Consider the following 26,726-nt stretch of genomic DNA (forward strand, 5'->3'; position numbering starts at 1 on the left):
TTCACGTTGGAGAACACGTCGTGCACTCGAAGAGAGCGCTCAAGTACCTCGGGGTGATGGTGGATGACCGGCTGAACTTCAACAGCCACGTCGATTACGCCTGCGAGAAGGCGGCTAAGGCGATCATGGCACTGTCGAGGATGATGCCGAACAACGCTGGACCCAGGAGCAGTAGGCGCCGCCTCTTGGCAAGTGTCGCGACGTCCATACTTAGGTACGGCGGACCGGTATGGTGGACGGCGCTGGGGACGAAGCGAAATCGAGCGCTGCTCGACAGAACGCAGAGACTGATGGCCATGCGGGTTGCAAGCGCGTACAGGACCATTTCGTCGGAAGCAGTTGGCGTCATAGCCGGAATGATCCCCATCGGCATCACACTGGAGGAGGACACCGTGCGCTACACCCGGAGAGGCACGAGAGGTATCCGGGAAGCTGCGAGAGCCGAATCGCTGGCAAGGTGGCAACGTGAGTGGGACACCACGGAGAAAGGCAGATGGACGCATCGGCTTATCCCGTCCGTATCCACGTGGGTGAGCAGAAGGCATGGAGAGGTCACCTTCCACCTCACACAGTTCCTGTCGGGCCATGGCTGCTTCAGGAAGTACCTGCACAGGTTTGGACATGCAGAGTCTCCTCTCTGTCCGGACTGCGTCGATTGCGAGGAAACACCGGAGCACGTGGTGTTCGCCTGCCCTCGCTTCGAGGCAGCGCGAAGCGAAATGCTGGCCATTATCGGAGCGGACACCAGCCCGGATAATGTGGTGCGAAGAATGTGCAGCGACATCGCCAAGTGGAATGCGGTCGTCGGAGCGGTGACGCAGATCACTTCGGCTCTCCAGCGGAAATGGAGAGACGATCAGAGGAGGAACGACTAGGAGCCTAGTCGAAAACCCACGAGTGTGGCTGTGAAGGAGAGCACGTTATGATGGTCGGCTCTACCAAATCGGTACACGTCTCGATGGTCACAGGAGTCGAGAACCCACGAGTGTGGCTGTGAAGGAGAGCACGTTATGACGGTTGGCTCTACCAAATCGGTACACGTCTCGATGGTCCAAGGAGAGGGCTGCATATGACTAGCCGATCAAAAGCAACGCGATTCTTGGGCGCGGTTAAACCCTCGCATGGACTCATATGTATGTAGGACAGGAAATGGTTCTAGCACCCGGCATGGATCCTGTAAGTAGACTAGTGCAGAAAATGCAACGCCTCCCCCCGAAGTTATACCGAAAGGTGGTCCCGGGGGGACAAGGGCACGGCGTTCAAGGACTGGTTTAGTGGGTCGGGAAAACTCTTTTTTTGTTTTCCCAACCCCACACTACCTGAGGAATGAATTCTCAGGTGTCTGGTAGCAGATTCCGACCTTGTAAAAAAAAAAAAAAAAAAAAAAAAACACACACACACACACACACACACACACACACACACACACACACACACACACACACACACACACACACACACACACACACACACACACACACACACACACACACACACACACACACACACACACACACACACACACACACACACACACACACACACACACACACACACACACACACACACACACACACACATACACACACACACACATTTGTTCAGTTTTCGATTCTGAGTCGATATGTATACATGAAGGTGGGTCTTCGAGCTTTTAATAAAAAGTTCATTTTTAGAGCAGGATTATAGCCTTACCTCAGTGAGGAAGGCAAAATGATGTATGAAAATTAAAAAATCTGTATCTTTTGGAGGAATTTTTTGATCGACTTGGTGTCTTCGGCAAAGTTGTAGGTATGGATATGGACAACACTGAAAAAAATGATACACGGTAAAAAAATTTTGGGTGATTTTTTAATTAACTTTTTGTCACTAAAACTTGATTTACACTATTTTTAATTTTCTTTTATTTTTTTATATGTTTTAGAGGACACCAAATTCCAACTTTTCAGAAATTTCCAAGTTGTGCAAAAAATCTTTGACCGAATTATGAATTTTTTAATCAATACTGATTTTTTCAAAAAATCGAAATATTGGTCGTAAAAAAATTTCAACTTCATTTTTCGATGTAAAATCAAATTTGCAATTAAAAAGTACCTTAGTGAAATTTTGATTAAGTGCACCGTTTTCAAGTTAAATCCATTTTAGGTGACTTTTTTGAAAATAGTCGCAGTTTTTCGTCGATATCTCAGCAACTTATAGTCCGATTTACAATGTTAAAATATGAAACATTCGTGAAATTTTCCGATCTCTTCGAAAAAAATATTTTAAAATTTTTTAAACAAAGACTAACATTTTAAAAGGGCCAAAATTCAATATTGCGCCCTTTTGAAATGTTTGTCTTGGTTTAAAAAATTTTAAAATATTTTTTTCGAAGAGATCGGAAAATTTCACGAATGTTTCATATTTTAACATTGTAAATCGAACCATTAGTTGCTGAGATGTCGACATTAGAAAATGGTGGGCTGTTTGGGTGAGACTTAGAAAACATCAATTTTCCTGTTTTAAACACTTTCATGGCAATATCTCAGCAATTAAGGGTCGTATCAACAAAGTTCTAAAAAGCAAAATATAAAAATTTTCTCAGCCTTTCAAAAATATTTTTTTTCAAAAGTAGGCAAACATGTGCACTAATTTAAAAAAAAAGAAAAACTGCGACTGTTTTCAAAAAAGTCACCTTGAAATGGATTGAACTAGAAAACGGTGCGCTTTATCAAAATTTCACTGGATTACTTTTTGATTGCAAATTTGATTTAACATCGAAAAACAAAGTTGAAAAGTTTTTGCGATCAATATTTCGATTTTTTGAAAAAAATAGTATTGATTCAAAAATTCATAACTCGGTCAAAGATTTTTTGCACAACCTGGAAATTTCTGAAAAGTTGGCATTTGATGTCCTCTAAAACATATCAAAAAATAAAAAAAAATTGAAAATAGTTTTTTTTGCAAATCAAGTTTTAGTGACAAAAAGTTAAATAAAAAATCTACAACTTTGCCCAAGACACTAAATCGATCAAAAATTCCTTCAAAAGATACAGATTTTTGAATTTTCATACATCATTTTTGTATGGCCAGCTGCCAAATTTGTATGGAAAATTATATGGACAAACTAATGATGCAAAATGGCTTCTTTGGGCATACCGAAGGCAATAAAAAAGTTTCAGCTGGATAAAAAAATACAAAAAAACGAATGACCGAAATCTGAGAGAACTGCTCTAAAGACATCAAATCGATCAGATAATCCGTTTTCGAGCTACAAATTTTCGAATATTAAGAAACCATCTTTGTATGGACAGATGTCAAAAATTCTATTAAGACTTGTATGGTCGAAACAATGACGCAAAATGCCCTCTTTGGTCAAAGATAAAGTTGTAGTGCTAATTTTAACAAAACTTGCTTAAATTTTCTCGTAGTTCATGTTCATGTCTAACAAATTGCACTCCGAGGACCTCCCGTTTTCGGTGCACTTTGCTACAATGTAGTAGCCACTAATAGTCGCTCCCGCCTTCCGGTCGAGCTCCACTTTTTTTCATCATTTCCCGGTGCACCAACACCTTAATTGCCTTAAAAGTTGCGCCGATCCTATTAGTGGGAGGGGGGGGGGAGCTTAGCCTGAAGCTTACTCCACTCTTGTCGGGGGTTAATTCGCCAACAATTGTGCAGTGCACATTATAATATTATATATTCTTTTTTTTGTTTTTAAAAGTTTTGGTGTTCAACTTGTTGCAGGGGTGGAAAAATGACGGAAGGGGTAAAGGGGGCGGCCAAAGAAAACAAATTCCTCCAAGAGTGCACCAGAACGGCTTCTGTTTTCCACGGAAACACATTCTCTCACCCCTTCGGTGCACGTGAGCTAAGCTTTTCCCCCCTTAATATTGTTGGAACGAAACGTTAGTTCGGCGATCGCACTGTAGTTTGACTTTTGCGGACGCCATTTTTCTTTCCCGGAGCTGGGAAAAATGTGCAACTGGTGTGTCCAGGTCACGGCAAGAGCGATTCGTTTCCGGCCCCTCTTTTTTCCGGGCGTCCCGGGAATGGGCTGGTTGCATACTAACCAGGGGCACACGGCTTACTACGCTGATGGTGGTGGTGGTACATGGAGAACACACACTTGGATGAAGTATGTTTGTGGGGGCATCCAAGTAAGCGGTTTATTTTTCCAAGGTGGTACATTGAGGAATGGTTGCGAACTTTAAGGTCGTTGTGTGTGCGTGGAACTACTTGCTGAAAAGTTCAACTTACAGTTTTAATAGAACACATTTTTTATTGAGTTATACCAGAAAAAAAACCCATCACAGCAAACTTCACCATCGTCCTCAAGTGAAACACATGGTTCCCACACTCCAGAGTTCGCCATTGTATTGAGACGAAATGTGAACAACTACACCGAGAGTGTGTACCAAGCTCATAAAACCATAAAGTTATAACTTTTTTTCATACCTCCCCCACCCTCTCGATTTCAATCCACTTCCCATCGTTGATCCTTTGAAGAAAATATGCGGCCGCAGATGTACGACGAAAGTGAGGGTGACGGCGGCAAAAAGGCCATATCGTGTACTACAACGCCCGGGAAAACCGTATGAATAAAGCTAATAAAGCTCAACCACCACCCCCCCTTTCGAAAGTACGAAGTTCTGCGCCACTGTTGCGCGCGCTCCCACTCCCCTCAAGTTGGTGGACATTCCTGATGGCTGGTGGTAGGAGCGCGTACACACAAAGCGAATCCCCCCCCACCCCCGGTTGAATGATGACGAGTTGTGGTTGTGGGAAGCGTATGGCCTTAACGGGAGGGGGTGAAACTGGACGACCTTTGCACCGGTGAAAAATTTGCTGGTTTCTTTTCTCAAAGGGGGTCTAGTGCGATGGTCTTCTTGTCTTCTTGTCTTCTTGTCTTCTTGTCTTCTTGTCTTCTTGCCTTCTTGTCTTCTTGTCTTCTTGTCTTCTTGTCTTCTTGTCTTCTTGTCTTCTTGTCTTCTTGTTTTCTTGTCTTCTTGTCTTATCGTCTTCTTGTCTTCTTGTCTGGTGACGATTCTCGAGATTTTCAATTTCCCGGGAATCGAGAGTTGAATTTTGCAATTTCCCGGGAATTCCAGGGACCCGGAAGTTTTTTTAACTATGCCAATAGTGCCAATCATTTATAAAGAAAAGTAATTAATGTGTTTCTTTTCAACGAATTTAGATACAATTAATTTATACTTATTCAATCAAATATTAATTACTAGCCTCGTTATTTTCGGGAACTGCCTACCTTTAATTTTTTTCTGAATCTGCAAATACAAGATCACTTGTTTACGAATCTTAATTCTTACTAAGTGATTTTTCAAACGTTGCACAAACTTGTTTATAAATTTTTGTGATGTAAAAAAAAGCTAATATATAATTTCCCAGTAACGGGATTTTTGCAATATGATAAATAACGACTCAAAACAACAATTTAAAATTGTTTTTTTTTTCCTTTTTAATGTCAACTGTAAATATTAATTGACGAAATAGTTATTAGGAAATCCGAATGTTGAAATGTGGCGGATCTTAACTTGATAAAGATTGCCAGAGTTTTTTTTTAATTAAAAATGAGGTTGATGCGAAACACAAAACAACTTATTGACATCGAAAAAGAAAAAAAAACCTTAACATTATCAAAAATTATACTTATCTTGAAAATGCTTTTCCTCTTTGAAATAATAATTAGAAACAATAACTGCTAAATATGCTTAAGTGAAATATTTAAACTTTCTGAATAAGAAGATTAGAAATGCATTGGTTTATTCAAACTTGAACACCGAATATTAAATTTAACATCCAATGACAAAAAAAATCCGAATTAGTTGATTAGCTGATAGTTTATATAATTTTGCTTCGATATTCATAAGCTTAAAATTTCCCGGGAGTCTCGACCAAATTTCCCGGGAATCGAGAGGTCCAAAAATGGTCGATTTCCCGGGAATTCCCGCTCGTCACCCTCTATTGTCATCTTGTCTTCTTGTCTTTTTGTCTTCTTGTCTTTTTTTTTCTGTCTGAGTAATCTACCACTGAAACCTGATTATAGGTCTATTGTAGGATTGCCCAATTTACTGTTGTTGGGCCTTTCTGTTGACTTCGCACGCAAACACCATTGTATTGGGTGAACGCGTGTGTCGACCAGCCGAAAAGCCGTAACTCTTGTAGACCACCTTCCATGCGTTCTTCTTTATATTGTGCATCGCTAGAACCAGAGCAGTATTGTATTGCTATATAAGCTCTTCTCAGCGCGCGGCCAAGCTTCTTACACAGCACTGCTAGGTTCTGAGCACAACCTTTGCACCGGGTGATAAATGCTAGGCGATTATTTGCACTCGAAAAACGCTTGGAAGGTTGGGCCGGGGAGCCAAGGATTTGAACCCGAGTTTTTTCACAAGCAGGAATTTGCGTTGTAAAGCAACCGCCTTACTCGCACGGCTGCGGCTCCCTTTGTCTTCTTGTCTTCTAGTCTTGTCTTCTGGTCTTTAAGTCTTTTTTAGGTGTCACGTCTAAATAGCTTCTGGTCTTCAGATATTATTTTTTTCCTGTTTTCCAGCCTTTTTGTCTAGAAAACTTTTCCAATCATTAGTCTATTCTTAAAATCTATGACTCTAAACCAGGCTGGTCGAGGAGATACTTGGGAATTCGAATGACAAACCATATAAATAATTTTCCATGCAAATTTGGCGGATGTCCATACAAAATGATGTAAGAAAACTAAAAAAAAAATGTATCTTTTGAAGGAATTTTTTGATCGGCAAAGTTGTAGATATGGATGAGAACAACACTGAAAAAACATGATACACGGTTAAACATTTTTTGGTGATTTTTAATTTCACTTTTTGTCACTAAAACTTGATTTTCAAAAACGGGTAATTCTCAACCAACTCACACGAAATCGGAAAAAGTTGCCCCTCTTCGATTTGCGTGAAACTTTGTCCTAAGGGGTAACTTTTGTCCCTGATCACGAATCTGAGGTCCGTTTTTTTGATACCTCGTGACGGAAGGGGCGGTACGACCCCTTCCATTTTTGAACATGCGAAAAAAAGAGGTGTTTTTCAACAATTTGCAGCCTGAAACGGAGATGAGATAGAAATTTGGTGTCAAAGGGACTTTTATGTAAAATTAGACGCACGATTTGATGGCGTACTCAGAATTCCGAATAAACGTATTTATCATCGAAAAAAACACTAAAAAAGTTTTAAAAATTCTCCCATTTTCCGTTCCTCGACTGTAAAAAATTTTGGAACATGTCATTTTATGGGAAATTTAATGTACTTTTCGAATCTACATTGACCCAGAAGGGTCATTTTTTCATTTAGAACAAAATTTTTCATTTTAAAATTTCGTGTTTTTTCTAACTTTGCATGGTTATTTTTAGAGTGTAACAATGTTCTACAAAGTTGTAGAGCAGACAATTACAAAAAAATTGAAATATAGACATAAGGGGTTTGCTTATAAACATCACGAGTTATCTTGATTTTACGAAAAAAAGTTTTGAAAAAGTTACTTTTTGCGATTCCCTTTGTTTCGTCGTCCGTGTCTGTCGCGGGTGACCATGAACGGCCATGATCGATGACGACCAACTTTTTCAAAACTTTTTTTTGTAAAATCGCGATAACTCGTGATGTTTATAAGCAAACCCCTTATGTCTATATTTCAATTTTTTTGTAATTGTCTGCTCTACAACTTTGTAGAACATTGTTACACTCTAAAAAATTACCCTGCAAAGTTAGAAAAAACACGATATTTTAAAATGCAAAATTTTGTTCTAAATGAAAAAATGACCCTTCTGGGTCAATGTAGATTCGAAAAGTACATTAAATTTCCCATAAAATGACATGTTCCAAAATTTTTTACAGTCGAGTAACGGAAAATGGGAGAATTTTTAAAACTTTTTTAGTGTTTTTTTCGATGATAAATACGTTTTTTTCGGAATTCTGAGTACGCCATCAAATCGGGCGTCTAATTTTACATAAAAGTCCCTTTGACACCAAATTTCCATCTCATCACCGTTTCAGGCTGCAAATTATTGAAAAACAACTCTTTTTTCGCATGTTAAAAAATGGAAAGGATCGTACCGCCCCTCCGTCACGAGATATCAAAAAACGGACCTCGGATTCGTGATCAGGGACAAAAGTTACCCCTTAGGACAAAGTTTAACGCAAATCGAAGAGGGGTCGGGGCAACTGCTGTGTGAGTTGGCGGAGAATTACCCATATCCATACCTACAACTTTGCCGAAGACACCAAATCGATCAAAAAATTCCTTCAAAAGATACAGATTTTTGAATTTTCACATATCATTTTTGTATGGACAGCTGCCAAATTTGTATGGAAAATTATATGGACAATCTAATTATGCAAAATGGCTTCTTTGGGCAAACCGAAGGCACCAAAAAAGTTTCAGCCGGATTAAAAAATACAAAAATTAAAATTACTCACATGTTTAGCTCTTTAAAACATATAAAAAAATAAAAAATAAGTATTTTTATGCAAAAACTGTATTTTTTGTATAAGTATTTTTATACAAAAACTGAAATTAAAAATCACTAAAAAAATATTATTTGCCGGGACCGTGGTGTAGGGGTAAGCGTGATTGCCTCTCACCCAGTCGGCCTGGGTTCGATCCCAGAAGGTCCCGGTGGCAAATTTTGAGACGAGATTTGTCTGATCACGCCTTTCGTCGGATGGGGAAGTAAATGTTGGCCCCGGTCTAACCTAGAGGTTAGGTCGATAGCTCAGTCCAGGTGTAGGAGTCGTCTCCCTGGGTCCTGTCCCGGTGGAGTCGCTGGTAGGCAGTTGGACTCACAATCCAAAGGTCGTCAGTTTGAATCCCGGGGTGGATGGAAGCTTAGGTGTAAAAAGAGGATTGCAATTGCCTCAACAATCAAGCCTTCGGACATCAAGTTTCGAGTAGGAATCCCGTAATCGGGAACGCCAAGGCAATGCTGTAGAGCGAATAATTTGATTTTTTTTTTGAAAAAAATATTTACCGTGTATGATTTTTTTCAGTGCAGTCCTTAACCATACCCATAACTTTGCCGAAGACACCAAAACGATCAAAAATTTCCATCAAAAGATACAGATTTTTTAAATTTTAATGTGTCATTTTTGTATGGTCAGCTGTCAAAGTTGTATACACAGAAAAAAATCATGGTAATATTACATCTGGGAAGTGGTACATATTTTATGTCAGAAAAAGGTGTAATTTTACCTCTGGAAATGTGTAACTTTACCACTTTTCTGGTGTAATGTCACTTTTTCAGTCTAAATTGAGGTAAAATTACATCATAAAAGAGGTAATATTCAACCTTCAAAAATTACAGCTTCCAAATTTACATTATTTTTTTCTGAGTGGAAAAATTATATGAACAAACTTATGGTGCAAAATGGCTTCTTCGGGCATATACAAGCTTTCACTGCTTTTTTGATAAAATAGTCAGTTTCAAAGAATAAATACTCAAAACAAAATTAACGAGATTAACATAATATGGTAATTTAAAAAAAACTTAATTTTAAATGATTTGCAATAAAGTGAAGATTGGTTTGTATTTTCACTTTAGGCCGTTGCAAATATTTTTTAAAGTTTATGTCCCTCGACTGTAGTCAGGATTTTTTACCAAATACCGCATCTTTTCCAAAATGCTTGAATTTTCATTATTTGCAAAATGGATATCAAACGGAACGAAATTGGGCCGGCATTTTGAAGTTATCAAAAAATGTATTTTTTTTCAAAATTTTACTTATTCTCAAAATATTCAAATTATCTTAATTTGCTTTATGGATATCAAACGAAGCAGAATTTGATGTGCAATTACACTATTGTTACATGAAAAAACTAAAGTTAAGTGGAAATACAAACAAAATGTCGTGTTTTTCGATACCCGTATTGCAAATTATAAAAATTCGAGTGTTTTAAAAAAAATACGTTTTTTTTTTTAATTAGTATTTTAGCATAGCATAGTTTTTTTTAAATTAGTATTTTACACAAAAACTCTCGTAAAGGGAAAATGCAAATTAAATTTTGATTCGTATTTTCAGAAAATATGCTACTCAGTGAAATTTGTTGAATAGTTTATACTTTGAAACTTACTACATTTTCACAACATACATTTTCAGTGAAATGATTGTAAATTTAAACTGATAGGATCACGACAATTTTAGAAAGTTTTTAAGTCCGTTATCGTCGATAAAATTATCGCCGATAGAATTATCGAGATAACGCCAAATTACCGTTATCGTCCCGACGACTACGTACTTCAAAATCATTATGAAATATCAAGCATTTTTTTCCGTAAATCCAATGTACTTTAAAACATTTTTTTGTTGTAAATTCCATCTTTAAATTTTTCAGGACAAATACAATTGATGCAATAAATCTCGGATGGCTTCAATAAAAAAAAATCGTCGAAATCATTTTTTTCTACCAATTTTTGATCTTCAAAGCCATTTTTGAAAATTGTAGTGTTGGACTGTTTTATACTACTATGTTTTTAAAAATACCTTTTTTCTGGGGTCAACTTTGGCTGTATTTTTTTTCACTAACATTTCCTATTTTTAGTGTAGGCAGTAATTTTTGTAATGTCCCAGATTTTGCCTCTATTTTTCATCAACTTTAATGACAATGGTATTTAAAATGACTGTAAAAATATGAAGAAAAATAGAAGGGCAAAAGATAACAATTTGAGGTGGTATAATAAGCCTAATACTATCAAAAACAAACATAAACTAAACAAGATAAATGCAAAATAAAACACTTAAAGTGAAACAGAAAAAAAACATAAAACAAGAGAAGTTAAGCTTGGTAAAGTTAAGTTGATTAAAAATAACCTCCTGAACACGGAAAAAATGTTATCCAAAAATTACAAGTTGTTCAAAAAATCTCAGCACTTGTTTAAACCAATTTATCTTCAGCCAAAAATCGTTTTCAAAATACCGAGTTTGAACATTTCTATAGCACTTTTGAATGGTCAAAATTTCATGTAGATTTGTACGAACTAACTTATGATGAAAAATGGCACTTTTGGTCAAAGAGAAAGTATTTAATAGATTTCAGCCAGGTTAAAATCACACAAAAAAAAACAATTTGAAAGCGATTACGAAAGCTATTGTGAAAAATGAAATTTTTAACAAAATACCTGCACCAAATGTATGCATTTCAAAATAGTGTTGATAGAAGATGTCAGATAAAAAAAACAAAAACCTTTCCGGAAAAAATCAGCTGGTCTCGGAAGAAAACCGGGGTTTTGAAAAACGAAATCTGGCGGTTACACTGCTCAAGTCTTTTTTTATCGTGCCATTCTTCAAACTCAACCCTCCCCCCAAAAAGGGATCTAATGCAAAGGTCCTCTCTCTCTCCATGGTATACCATTTGATTGAATCTGTGTGCCCTGGTAACGTTTTCCACTCACGCTGTTCCAAACACACACACACACACACACACACACACACACACACACACACAAGCATACTTATTTCAACCCTTTTCCCAGCACTATGAGCTTTCTAAACGAGCTGATCTTTGCTATCGTGGACAATTCCATGGGGTCATTTGGCACTTACGACACTGGTTGTTTGATTCATCCTTACCTGCAAAAAAAGAACAGAAAATTTGGTTAGAAAACAAAAGTGTTGTCGAAAAAACGAATCAATTTAATTTTTATTTTAATACCAAAAAAAATGATTCAACTGGGTGAAAATCACAAACACCACTTATCAACGGCGTTTTTAATCGACTCTTTCAAAAATAGAAAAGAATAAATTATCACAGAGTTAGTCACGTGACCCATTAATATTTCATTCCTTTTCGTGAGTGCAAATCCCCTCTCTTTTCCTACTCCCTCACTCTACTCTCTCACTCTTTTGCATTGGATGCCAAAATCAGGTCACTTTGTTTTGCTTGCTTTTGTCAAAGAAAAATCCTTCTTAATACCAGAAAAAAAACAGCAGAAAAAAAATTCGTTCCGCATTCCGATTCAACCGGAACCGAATCCGGAAATGACCCGGGATAGCAAAACAACAAAAAAAAGAAATCATTCCCATTAAATTTGAATATTTATTGTGCTGGCAAATTTATCTCGAACAAATTTTCCCCTCCACTTGCACTAACAATGTTTCCACGCACACACACACACACAAACCAAGTGCGGGGTTTTCCGGGAAAGTTTTTCCGCGCCCTGGATAATACCGAGAAATTGCGTACATTTTCCAGCTGCTTCATCTTTCGAAGCCAGAGAGAGATAAAGAGGGCAAAATTGGAAAAAAATGAAGAAATTAAATTTTCCCGTCGACTTCATCGTCGCAGAAAAGCTAACTAGGTTTGATGCCTTTTTCTATCTGTCTCTTGAAGATTGACTTTAAAAAATCGAAAATTGTGCAATGTTTAAAAAAAGATTTAACTTTAATTTTAAAGAAATTTAAAAGCAAGTTTAAATTCCAAAATTCTGGCAACACTGTCCCTAACAACTTCAACCTTGAGGCTTGAATTTCAATCCGTACGGAATCCGTGTTAAAACTCGGTAAATTCCATCGGGTGCTGCCCCGGGAGGACTTTGCAAACTATATAGCGCTGCTGTGTTCCCTTGTAACACAAAGTAATGCTCTTTCAACCAACTCTGCGCCCGCGAGGAAGCCAAAGTTGGCAACACTTTGCAGCCAAGGCAGATGGGTAAAGTAGTTGGCCTTGACTAATGGGCGATGATGATTGCTCTAGGGCACTTGCGAACTTCTTGTCAATGGTAGTTTGATCAGAGCTTGGCCAATCGAGATATTTTACCCTAGAGATATGAAAAAATCTATATGAATGATCAAAATTTTCGTATTCTGTTTGATTGCCGTTATAAAAAAATGGGTCAAATTGAATAAGGAATACTTTAACGTCTTTTTGAATTTTAAACATGAACTCAAAATTAATAAGACTGTGAAGAAATGGTAATATAAATTAAGAATTTTATTTATTTATTTTATCGCTTTTAAGAATTTAAAATTCAAGAATTTTCTGATATTTATGAATATGAAGAATTTTCAGTCTTTATGAATTTAAAGAAATTTGAAAATTCAAAGAAATTAAAGAATAACAAAAAATAATTGCAAGAATTTTTAAAATTGCCAAAACAAAATTTATGAGATATTTGATTTTTTTAGGACTTATAAAAACTTTAGAATTTGACGAATTAAAAAATATATTAATTTTTAATTTTATAACATTTAAAAACAAAAAAGGTGAAAAAGCAAATATTTTTTAATTTTCAAATATTTTATAAAAACGGAGTAAATTTTTTTTTTAAATAGGCCGCTGCAAATATTTTTCAAAATTTATGTCACAAAAAAACAAATTAACCAAGAAAACATCAAAATTCCAAGAAAAAAGGAGTCTGATCAACTGAAAAAAAACAAAAATGCATTTTTCTGAATTGAAAATCATTTTCGCTAAAAATAAAATTTTCGTCCATACTTTGAAATTTTGGCAACTAATGATTGCAAAACAACTGGACAGGTGTACTTTAAAACACTTTTTTTTCATTAAAATGATGAAACCGTGGCTCGTAATTTCAATTTGTACACTTCTTTATTTTTTATTTATGAAACTTATGAAATTTAAGAAAATTATACAATTTATAAAATTCAAGACATTTATGAAATTTATAAAATTTATAAAATTTATGAAATTTATGAAATTTATGAAATTTATGAAATTTATGAAATTTGTGAAATTTGTGAAATTTTTGAAATTTATTAAATTTATGAAATTTATGAAATTTATGAAATTTATGAAATTTATGAAATTTAATGAAATTTATAAAATTTATGAAATTTATGAAATTTATGAAATTTATGAAATTTATGAAATTTATGAAATTTATGAAATTTATGAAATTTATGAAATTTATGAAATTTATGAAATTTATGAAATTTATGAAATTTATGAAATTTATGAAATTTATGAAATTTATGAAATTTATGAAATTTATGAAATTTATGAAAATTATGAAATTTATGAAATTTATGAAATTTATGAAATTAATGAAATTTATGAAATTTATCAAATTTATCAAATTTATCAAATTTCAGAATATTAATAATATAAGAACTAAAAAAGTAAACTTATTTAACGAAATTGACAAATTTAACAAATTTAACAAATTTGACAAATTAAACAAATTTTACAAATTTAACAAATTTAACAAATTTTACAAATTTAACAAATTTAACAAATTTAAAAAATTTAACAAATTTAACAAATTTATCAAATTTAACAAATTTAACAAATTTAACAAATTTAACAAATTTAACAAATTTAACAAATTTAACAAATTTAACAAATTTAACAAATTTAACAAATTTAACAAATTTAACAAATTTAACAAATTTAACAAATTTAACAAATTTAACAAATTTAACAAATTTAACAAATTTAACAAATTTAACAAATTTAACAAATTTAACAAATTTAACAAATTTAACAAATTTAACAAATTTAACAAATTTAACAAATTTAACAAATTTGACCAATTTGACCAATTTAACAAATTTAACAAATTTAACAAGTGTAACAAATTGAACAAATTAAACAAATTGAACAAATTTAACAAATTCAACAAATTTAACAAATTTAACAAATTTAACAAATTTAACAAATTTAACAAATTTAACAAATTTAACAAATTTAACAAATTTAACAAATTTAACAAATTTAACAAATTTAATAAATTTGACAAATTTAACAAATTTAACAAATTTAACAAATTTAACAAATTTAACAAATTTAACAAATTTTACAAATTTAACAAATTTAACAAATTTAACAAATTTTACAAATAAAACAATAAGAATTTAAAAAAATTAAAGAATTTAAAGAATTCAAAAAATATAAAGAATTTTAAGAATTTTAAGAATTTTAAGAATTTTAAGAATTTTAAGAATTTTAAGAATGTTAAGAATTTTAAGAATTTTAAGAATTTTAAGAATTTTAAGAATTTTAAGAATTTTAAGAGTTTTAAAAATTTTAAGAATTTTAAGAATTTTAAGAATTTTAAGAATTTTAAGAATTTTAAAAATTTTAAGAATTTTAAGAATTTTAAAAAGTTTTAGAATTTTTAGAATTTTTAGAATTTTAAGAATTTTAGGAATTATAAAAGTTTTAATTTAAAAAAAAAATCGAAAAAAATTAAAAAATTAAGAAAAAAATATGTTTAAGATATAGTTGACCAGTCAAAGTTACAACAATTTTCATCGAGTTAATCTTGTTTTGTGTCCTCAAATCACTAATCAATACTACCATCAAACTTCTCATAAATTTTAATAATTCAACCCAATCAAAGAAGGCCATTTGTCAAACGGATGAGCATTAAAGTGAACGCCGCTGGCTGCACGCACAAATCGTGCGGACAGGATCAGACCAGAGGGGAGGGGGGAGCAAGGCGTGGGTTGAGTTTAATCAAAGTGTGCCATGAGTTATGATCTCCCCCGTCAACTGTCTTGGAGGATGGGGCAAACTGGTCAATGACGGATTGACCTTCCGGATTCCGAATTGGGGTTAGGACTTTCAAGATGGGAGGTGAAATTTTGACAGTCGGTAAAGCAGATTTCACTTCCTTCCTGTCGGATCCTTGATCCGGACGCAGTCGAGAGCAATCAAACTAGGGACTTGCCTGCAAGTAGTGTTGATCGATTGCGTGCGATGTGGACGGTCGATGAATTCTTAAAAAGGGCCTATGCCACGAGGCGCGAACAGGAGGTCACCCTCTCACTCTCTCTCTAATGTTGATTCATGTTGCCCGTGGGATTTTTTCCTCTCTAATGTATCAAACGTAAATAACGTCATCAGTGAGATTTATCGTTTTCGTCTTGCCGGAAGAACCTTGAGTTGTACTCCCAGTCAGCGGAGGAAACAAATAGAAATGCTTGGCCGGAAGATTTATTGATCGTTTTATTTTCTTTTTCTTCCCTCTCGCCCTCTAGGACTAACCTCGAACAACTCGATTTGTTACACCCCTCTCCCGCCGCGGCATCCGTCAGCTGAAAATGTCCCGGTGCTAGTAATGCGCTGCTGGTGAGTGTGTGTTTCCTCCCCCAAAGGGCCCCAACCAAACAACTTGACATGCCGAAAATGGTACACGACGCCGACAAACCCAAAGGGCGTAAATGTTTCGGGGTCTATTCTCGAAAATGACAGCTCGGGGCGCCGACCCGTTTGACAGCTCGGCGACAGAGACAACGGGGTGGAGATGCTCTTACCCTCGATACGATGACGACGACGATATCTTCTGGGTGTACGGTACAACCCCGTTGGTTTGACAATTCAACATGTCAAACAATGCTAAACTTAAACTTGTCAAACTAGCGAAGCTATACCGTACGGCGAAGAAATTCTCACAATTTCATTTTCACCTTGGCGGAACAAAAGTGATACGGGATCTGACAATGGGTGTGTGGGTGTGTGCCGACACACATACAGACGTTAAACAAACGCACAGAGTCACACATACATTGCACGTTTGCGCCATTATTTCAGGATCATTGTTTCGATTCGATGGAATTTCTCCGGCGGGAGGATACCTTTGGCGTAGAAGAGAACTAATATTGTTTTAGTATTTTGAGGTTTGGCTTTTCGGGACCTCAGTCTTTAGTAAGTAAAAACAAAACTAATGTCTTTTATTCCAATGGCGCACTGTTTTCTTGTGTTTTTTTCCTTAAGAAAACTACATAGCGAATTGAAATGTTGGAGCTATACCAAATACTTGATATGAATTGTGAAAAACTAAAATCAAAAAACATAACCTCAATCCATATATGAAATACTGAATGTTTTACCCAAAAAAATCGTATTTTGAGAAATATTTCAGCACTCAATTTTTTTCTGGGGTTTTCTAGACTCGTATTTTTTTGTTTGGTTGTTAGGGTGACCTAAACCGTACAAGGGTGGTCCCAAAATCGGCCATTTTGATAAAATTTCGCAAAAAACGTGATTTTTTAAAATAGTTTCAAAAAAGCTAAAGATTACTTATTCTCTCCAAATCATTTTAAATTTACAGTGCATTCAGTAAGAGTATGTTTGTTAATATTGTTGTAAATTTTGAAGCATTTCACAACATACCGTTTATTTTGAAAGAACCCAAATTATTAAAATTTGCAATATTGGTATCGAAGTGAAATTTTATATGCATTTTCACTAATTTTCACAAAATATCGTAATTTTTCGGAAATACTTAATTTTATCTAATGTGCAATAGAGTTATCAAACGAAGCGAAATTTGGTATATAATTTCACTTTAGTAGAGTTTTAATTGCAAAATATGCAAAAAAAAAATCATTAATACTGTTTTTTCGAAAAATAATCAAATTTTTATAGTTTGAAATATGGGTATCCGACGAAGCAAAGTGTAGCATGTGTTTTCGCTTCACTTTATTAGTAAAATACTCAAATTTTGACCAAATACCGAGTTTTTTGAAAACATTATTTTTTGGGGTGTTCAATATGGGTATTAGAGCGTCCAATTTCCCGTCCCGGGAAAAAAATTCCCGGGAATTCCCGGGATTTCCCGAAAAAAAATATTTCCCGTTTCCCGGGAAATTTGTGAATTTCCCGGGAATTCCCGAAATTCAAGCGGAAGTATACATTTTCTCAACTTTCTGGTACATTTTTTAAACTTTCAAAAAAAAAATCTAGATAAAAAAACTTATTTTAATAAATTCAATTTACTGATCTTATTGAACTTATCAGTTCGTCTAAAAATTTTATGATAATAATTTCTGAAGCATTCACAACTAGGTATAGATCTTGTACGATATCATGAATAAACTTACGATATTTAAAATAAACTATTAAAATTTTGGTAAGCTTTTTAAGCAAAAATTCTTGTTATATCATTTGAAAATAAGGTAACTCTTCCCGCCAAGATCAAAATTGATTTTTTTTTTGTTCTTTCAAAAGTATTCGAGAAATAACAGTCAAAAGTTAAAAATTTATAGAGCACTTGAGCTACACTCAAAAAAATGAGTTCGCGTAAACGTGAACAGAGCTCATGCCAACGGGAACCAGGAAGAAAACTGTTCACTTTCATGGTGCAATGCACTATAAAAGTTGAATAGTTTTCTTCCTGGTTCCCGTTGGCATGAGCTCTGTTCACGTTTACGCGAACTCATTTTTTTAGCATACCAAGGGCGTAAAGTTTAAATCTGAAACTACTAAACAACTTTTTTTATCTATGAAAATTCTTTTTACCGAAGTCTTTTATTAGGCCGAATCATTAAAAATATCATTAAAAAACTACTTCAAAAAATGTAAACATATTTCAAATACTCGCTCCAAACATTTGAAAACTGGAAGTTGTAATTACATAAAAATGGTATTTCGAGTGAATAGCAGATTTTTAAGGTAAATTCAATGCTTATATATTTATTCATGAGATTAATCCAGTAAGATTTGTTCTTAATAAAATATTTGCCATGAAAAACATATACCTGGCTATTTCTTATCAATACAAAATACTAATCATTATATTTTGAGCGAACGAATTTAGAAAATTTATATATTTTCCTGAAGTTGTATGTTTTTTTACAAGCAGCCAAGGCATTAAGTGAACCTTACACTTACTCTGACCATTATAATTGCTATTTAATACTATTTTGTTGCAAAATATTGACCAAAACCAGGATCAGAACAATTTTCGATTATTTTAGAATTTCCCGGGAATTCCCGGGATTTCCCGGGAAATTTGTTGAAAATTTCCAGTTTCCCGGGAATTTTGTAACCCCGGGAAATTGGACGCTCTAATGGGTATCAAATGAAGAAATCGTGCTACATTTCTTTTTTTTCCACCCGGTCAGACGGTAATAACAAAATTTATGCCATTTCAATAACAAATACTGTTAAAATAACAGAAAGTGGTATGGAATCTTCTTGAAAAATCAATTTTTGCAAATGAGTTTAATAACAGTTTATGCTATCATAACAAAATTTGTTATTGGTCTGATATTGGTTAAAAGCCAAAACAATTTTGGAATAACATTTTTTGTTATGGAAGAATAACACTAACTGTTATTGGTATGATCGGATAGTTATTAAAATAACAAAAAATAATAACAAAGTTTTGTTCGAAGAATTACCAAAAGTGTTATTAGTCTGTTATTACAATAACAATTCAATAACAAAAAAATCATAACGACGAACAACAAATCTTGTTATAAATAACATAAAATGTTATTGGCCTAGTATTTTTAAATATCAAAAAATGTTATTCCCAAGTTATTTCCGTCTGCTCGGGTAAGTAAAACAGTAAAACTTCCTCAAAATACTTTATTTTTATTTGTTTGAAAATATTCTAATTTTCATAATTGAGCAGTTCTCTAGGATTTCGGTCATTCGATTTTTTTTGTATTTTTTAATCCGACTGAAACTTTTTTGGTGCCTTCGGTATGCCCAAAGAAGCCATTTTGCATCATTAGTTTGTCCATATAATTTTCCATACAAATTCGGCAGCTGTCCATACAAAAATGATGTATGAAAATTCAAAAATCTGTATCTTTTGAAGGAATTTTTGATCGATTTGGTGTCTTCGGCAAAGTTGTAGGTATGGATACGGACTACACTGGAAAAAATAATACACGGTAAAAAAATTTGGTGATTTTTATTTAACTTTTATCACTAAAACTTGATTTACAAAAAAACACTATTTTTAATTTTTTATTTTTGATATGTTTTAGAAGGCATAAAATGCCAACTTTTTCAGCAAAAATCACTGACCGAGTTATGAATTTTTAATCAATACTGATTTTTCAAAAATCGAAATTTTGGTCAATATCAAATTTGCAATCAAAAGTACTTTACTGAAATTTTGATAAAGTGCACCGTTTTCAAGTTATAGCCATATTTAAGTGACTTTTTGAAAATAGTCGCAGTTTTCATTTTTAAATTAGTGCACATGTTTGCCCAGTTTTGAAAAAATATTTTTGAAAAGCTGAGAAAATTCTCTATATTTTGCTTATTTGGACTTTGTTGATACGACCTTTAGTTGCTGAGATATTGCAATGCAAAGGTTTAAAAACAGGAAAATTGATGTTTTCTAAGTTTCACCCAAACAACCCACCATTTTCTATCGTCAATATCTCAGCAACTAATGGTCCGATTTTCAATGTTAATATATGAAACATTTGTGAAATTTTCCGATCTCTTCGAAAAAAAAATTTTCAAATCAAGACTAACATTTCACAAAGGCCAAACATTCAATATTACGCCCTTTTAAAATGTTTGTCTTGATTTGAAAATTCCAAAAATATTTTTCGAAAAGATCGGAAAATTTCACAAATGTTTCATATATTAACATTGAAAATCGGACCATTAGTTGCTGAGATATTGACGATAGAAAATGGTGGGTTGTTTGGGTGAAACTTAGAAAACATCAATTTTCCTGTTTTTAAACCTTTGCATTGCAATATCTCAGCAACTAAAGGTCGTATCAACATAGTCCGAATAAGCAAAATATAGAGAATTTTCTCAGCTTTTCAAAAATATTTTTTTCAAAACTGGGCAAACATGTGCACTAATTTAAAAATGAAAACTGCGACTATTTTCAAAAAGTCACTTAAATATGGCTATAACTTGAAAACGGTGCTCTTTATCAAAATTTCAGTAAAGTACTTTTGATTGCAAATTTGATTTTACATCGAAAATTGTTGAAAATTTTACGACCAAAATTTCGATTTTTGAAAAATCAGTATTGATTAAAAATTCATAACTCGGTCAGTGATTTTGCACAACCTGGAAATTTCTGAAAAGTTGGCATTTTATGTCTTCTAAAACATATCAAAAATAAAAAAATTAAAAATAGTGTTTTTGTAAATCAAGTTTTGGTGATAAAAGTTAAATAAAAATCACCAAATTTTTTTATCGTGTATTATTTTTCCAGTGTAGTCCGTATCCATACCTACAACTTTGCCGAAGACACCAAATCGATCAAAAATTCCTTCAAAAGATACAGATTTTTGAATTTTCATACATCATTTTTGTATGGACAGCTGCCGAATTTGTATGGAAAATTATATGGACAAACTAATGATGCAAAATGGCTTCTTTGGGCATACCGAAGGCACCAAAAAAGTTTCAGCCGGATTAAAAAATACAAAAATTAAAATTGAAGAAAAAAGACCGATTTCGTAGAGAATTGCTCAATTTTAGATATGCATATCAAACGAAGCAAACACCTTTTTTTATTCATAAAACATAAAAATCAAAGTGCTGCAATTTTTTTTTAAACAAAAATTATGATAAAACATAATAGAAAATTTCGGAAACATGACAAAATTTAATAATAATTTTGGACGACTAAACATCCTATATTTTTTCCACCAAAGTTAACAAAATCGAGTTGTAATACTTTTCGATACAAGGACTGAAATGTAATACTTTTCAGCACTGCAACGGGTGCTGAAATTTGAGTTAAACTTTTCAGCACATTTATCGAAATAGTAGTATATGCATTGTTGGGGTTCCGAAACACAATCTTAGAATGAGAGTTTAAGTCAAATGTCCATGTGTTTAGTCAATCCACCTTGCAAATCCGAATAGTATTGAAAAGTGTTACAATTCCGTACAAGAGCTGAAAAGTTTTTTTTTGTCTATAATCGATAAGAACACTACATGAATTTTGATAAAGAGCATTGTTTTAACACTGAATCCAGCAAAAATCAGATTTAAAAATTATTTCTGAACATATTTTTTTGGAAAAATCAGCTAAAATTCCAATCAAATTTATCTAAGAATCTTTAAAAATTCGACCTCTAGTTGCTAAGATACAGCCATCAAAAAGTAGAAAAATTACGGTTCACTGTTTATCTAATCATCCAAATAGCACTAAATTGTTGTCTGTCAACTATTGTTCCAATTTTCAATGAAAAAATAACTATTTAAGGGAAATTTTCTGATATTTTTAATAAAAAAATAATAAAAACTTCTCAAATTCGAGACTAACATTTGAAAAAGTGCTTAAGAAGCAAAAAAGCCAACAAGCCAAACTTTGAAAGAGTTTTAGCAACGATGTTATTTTTCCATAAAAATACTAAAAATTTATAATTTGAAATTAGGTTGTCGAACTAGGCCAGATTTTGTGTGTTTTGATTTTGTTTGAAATTCACATTATAAATTATTCGAATTTTTACTCGTTTTTTTAAAGTAAAAACTAAAATTAAAGCTTCGTGTTATTTTTATTATGATGAAAAATTTTATATCAAAAGAAGCCATTTTGCATTACTAGTTTTTTTTTTTCATACAAGTCTCCATACAAATTTAAAAAGGTGAAATAAAATCTAAAATATTGTCAAACTTAATTTCAACATCGTATTAAGATGATTTTTTTTTATCGAAAATGACTTAATAGGTTTTTTTTCATTTTTATATGAAACATTTTGAAATTCGAATTCAATGTTTTGTGCAGTTTTAAAATATTTTGTGCGGAAAACGCAAAAAAATATTTGCAAAACACTGAAATAAATTCCTACAATTTTTCTTTTTGTCTTTCTTACAAAAGAAAGCAGAGCAATTCTCTACGAAATCGGTATTTTTTTTAATTTTTGTATTTTTTTAATCCGGCTGAAACATTTTTAGTACATTTGGTATATTCAAAAAAGCCATTTTTTTAGTTTGTTCAAATAATTTTCCATACAAATTTGGCAGCTGTCCATACAAAAATGATATATGAATTCAAAAATCTATATCTTTTGAAGGAATTTTTTGATCGATTTGGTGTCTTCGGCAAATTGTAGGTTTGGACTGCACTGAAAAAAATGATACACGGTAAAAAAATTTGATGATTTTTAATTTCATTTTTTGTCACTAAAACTTGATTTCCAAAAATAAATCTAATTTTTTTTTATCTTCTGATATGTTTTAGAGAACATCAAATGCCAGCTTTTCTGAAATTTCCAGAACGGGCGACAAATCTTTGACCGAGTTATAAATTTTCCAATCAATACTGATTATTTTCAAAAAATCGAAGTTTTGGTCGCAAAACTTTTTCAACTTCATTTTTCAATTAAAAATTGAATTTCAAATCAAAAAGTTCTTCAGTGAAATTTTGATTAATTGCACCGTTTTCAAGTTAAAGCCATTTTTGAGTAACTTTTTTGAAAATAGTTTCAGTTATTCATTTTTCAAAATTAGTGCCCATGTTTGCCCACTCTTGGATATTTTTTTAAAGCTGAGAAAATTCTCTATATTTTGCATTTTAGAACCTTGTTAATACGAACCTTAGTTGCTGAGATATGGCCATGCAAATATTTAAAAACAGGAAAATTTATGTTTTCTTAGCCTCACCCAAACAACCCGCCTTTTTCTAAATTCGATATCTCAGCAACTAATGGTCCAATTTACAATGTTCAAATATTTTCAAAAATGTTGATTCAAGACTAACATTTCAAAAGTGCCAAACATTTAATATTGCGCCTTTTTGAAAAGCGAGTCTTGATTTAAAAAAATAAATATTGTTTTCGAAAAGATCTTAAGCTAGAAATCAGGTTACGTGAAAGTTTTAAAAAGGTGATTTTGGAAAAAATAAAAAATATTGTCAAATTAAATTTCAACAGCTGTGGAGTTTTCCAATAAACCAAATTTCAAGTTTTTACTTTTTGGGTGTTTTTCAAACCGCTCAAAAATCAAAAATTGAAAATTTGGTTTGTTGGACCTTTTTTAAAAAAAAACCTCCAGATCTTGTTTAGATGAAAAATCAACTTTTTAATCTAAAATGACTTTACACGATTTTTCATCATTTTTGTATGAAATATCTCAGTTTTTTGTTAAGTTCAATTTTTTGTGCACATTTAAAATATTTTGAGATGAAAACGCACTCCTGCAAAAAATATTTAACAAAACTTCAATCTTCTTTTTAAAAAATCTTCAAAAAATGATGGGCGGTCAATTTTTGATGCCCTGTCGATTTATGACTTTGCCAATTGGACTGGTGATACTAAGCCCTTCTTTTTCAACTCACGATTTCTTGGAATAACTTTCTTTTTCGAAATTTGCGATTCAAATAATGTCTGTCTGCTTATTATCAAATCGTCATTTTTTATTTTAGTTTTTAAAGAAAGCCAAGAAAACGTCCACCAAACTCCAACAATGTAGCATTTTTTATGAAGTTCGCCTTGAGACATTTGCCCGATTTAACGGTCCATTTGCATTCTAAAACATTGGCAGCAGCGCTGAAGTGCTTTTTGTCGTGTGTTTGTCTTCCTAAGAAGTCAGATGGCTCTCTGCATTGTACAGTTTTCATAGTGGCAAGCAGTGTTGCCAGATTTTTGTTTTTTACTTTTTTTTATTTCCTCCTTGTTTAGTCAACAGAAAGTCACGTTAGCCATTTCTCCACTGCAGTATTCTTCCAAATGCTTTTGAAAAGGTCGGTTCATTTCGACCTGCCAAGATAACATTCTTCCACGCTTCTATTGTCAATTCAAGAAGTGTGTGTGTGTGTGTGCGAGCGTCGAAAGCTCTCAAATTAAGAATTGTGATTCAAGCTTGCGTGCTTTCGTCCCAAAACACGACGCAGTGGCCAAGTCCTTTGTTTACCAACCAATTTAAGGGGGGGGCGAACCAGCCAAGGTTACGTGTTTGAGGAGTGCGCAAGGTCGAATCAAGAGACCAAGGAGAGGGCCGGTCCAATCACGCGGAATGACAATAAAACTGGAAACTGGATTGTTGAGAAGGGAGGAAAGAAAGAAAGAAGAAAACAGTTCGACATTTGTAAGGTTCGCCAAACTCAAACAAAAACCACGGCTTTCGCACAGTTAGTTCGGCCCGCGGTGATTGTTTCGCCCCATTGCTCCAACTAATGAAATTGGGAACTTTGGGCAACTTTTTCGCAATTTTAGCGCTCCTTAGCGGATGCTGTCTTAATTTGGACCCATCTGCATTCGGTTGAGCGATTCGGTGAGAAATTGTTTAATTAAAACCGATTGTCTTGCTTCAAGTGGATTGCAGACTAGATTTCGTCATGTACATTTATGATTTAGGATAATTGAGAATAATCGTTCCCATATTTCGAAGTGTTAATGTTCCACTTTTTTAAGGGGGTAAGGGAAAATCTTCACAGCATCCTCAATTTTTTTTGAAATTTAGACATAAAAAATGAGGTTGGTGATCTATCTTAATCCAAATCCTTGACTTCGAAGCCAAACCCTAGTTCAAACTTTCAATTACCGCTCCTAATCCTGAAAGCCCAAATTCCGACACCAACCATCAGCATGAGCATTTTCCAACCGCCACAACCGCAAGTCTCGTCGTGGACGGAGCTTTTTTTTCTTCACTCTTTTCCTAGTCCGAGAGCTGAAAAGCGAGTCAAAAATCGATACCCAGTGAAGCGGTAGAAATGTTGATTACCATCTCAGAAGGCCATTTCCACCGAGGGACGACGTACCGAACCAGTACGTACACATTCTGCGCGTTCCATGGCCTGCCTGGATCTGCGAGCAGATTTTCGCGGTACGGTTCAACCATTTTTTTTTTCATTTTCGTACGATTAGGCTTCCGGAGTAAGGTCCGATGACCAGGAATGGATTAAGGGTAGGAGTAAAAGGTTTCTACCTGCAGCTTACAAGAACGCATTTTCAGGATTTATTTTTCGATTTTTGTTTTGTTTCGATCAGCAATGAAAAGCTTCAGGATTGAACTGGCAACACTTTCCATAAATCAGACAATCCTCGTCAGTGCAAAGTAAATTGAAATTTCACGATAATATCGAGTTCATGTAAATTCAATTATAATTGTTCACAGCTGCACAATTTATTTTCAACTCCACTGCTGATGAACCCATTTGGCGCGACAGATTGTCTAAAAACCCCTGCATCAACCAGCAGCACTGCCAGACTAGCTGGAGACGACTCCGACGTCAACTCCTCTATCGTGCGCTAGTTGTGCGAGAGCATCATCATCAACTAAAAGCGACGATGTAATTATATTTTTAAATGAATTTCTGATCCAATCTGGCGGCGACCCCTTCCCCAGTCGCAGGGGTTCAACAGGCTGGAAACGAAACCGAAAACAGAACAGGAAAAACATACACACCGCCACCAGCGCACGCCCATCCTTTTGGGCAAAGCCAATAGAGAGGAGTGTAATTATTTTAAGATTAAATTGAATATTAATGAGTATTGATTGCAGCTGGCAGCAGCAGGCTGCTCTAGCGAGATGGAGCTTGGGAAAGTTATGGTTGCCAGATTTTTTTTTATCAAATCCAGAAGTGTTGCCAGTTTCGTGGATGTTTTTTTGCAAAACTAAAAAAAATGCAATCTGGCAACGCTTCTCGCAGGTCGTTGAATAAATTATGCTCCAGGCTGGATAAAAGAAACTAGGTCACATTAAAATAAATATATCAAATTAATGGACGTGGGATGCAATCCTTCATACCACACGCAAAAAAAAAATACACACACAGTGATGGGGGAGACACCACAACAATTCTCTACAAAATCGATCTTTTTTTTTGAAATTTTAATTTTTATATTTTTTAAATCCGGCTGAAACTTCTTTGGTGCCTCCGGTATGCTAAAAAAAAGCCATTTTGCATCATTAGTTTGTTCATATAATTTTCCATACAAATTTGGCAGCTGTCCAAACAAAAATTATATATGAAAATTCAAAAATCTGTATCTTTTGTAGGATTTTTTTGAACGATTTCATGTCTTCGGCAAAGTTGTAAAAATGGATAAGGACTACACTGGAAAAAAATGATATACGGTAGAAAT

General features: G+C 33.8%; 2 protein-coding genes across 7 annotated transcripts in view; one reads left to right on the forward strand and one right to left on the reverse strand.

Annotated features, from left to right (window-relative positions):
* Positions 1-26,726, reverse strand: part of LOC6051016 (G protein-activated inward rectifier potassium channel 3) — a 225,958-nt gene that overhangs the window by 70,746 nt on the left and 128,486 nt on the right. The gene's annotated exons all lie outside the window — the stretch shown is intronic.
* Positions 1-26,726, forward strand: part of LOC6052572 (serine/threonine-protein phosphatase 2B catalytic subunit 2) — a 149,912-nt gene that overhangs the window by 36,780 nt on the left and 86,406 nt on the right. For all 4 annotated transcript variants that reach the window (XM_038259209.1, XM_038259211.1, XM_038259214.1 and 1 more), the window contains exon 3: positions 15,957-16,047. The gene's annotated coding sequence lies outside the window, so the exon portion shown is untranslated. The remainder of the gene's footprint in view (positions 1-15,956; positions 16,048-26,726) is intronic.

The sequence above is a fragment of the Culex quinquefasciatus genome, chromosome 3 (assembly GCF_015732765.1).
Source record: "Culex quinquefasciatus strain JHB chromosome 3, VPISU_Cqui_1.0_pri_paternal, whole genome shotgun sequence".
NCBI classification, from domain to species: domain Eukaryota; kingdom Metazoa; phylum Arthropoda; class Insecta; order Diptera; family Culicidae; genus Culex; species Culex quinquefasciatus.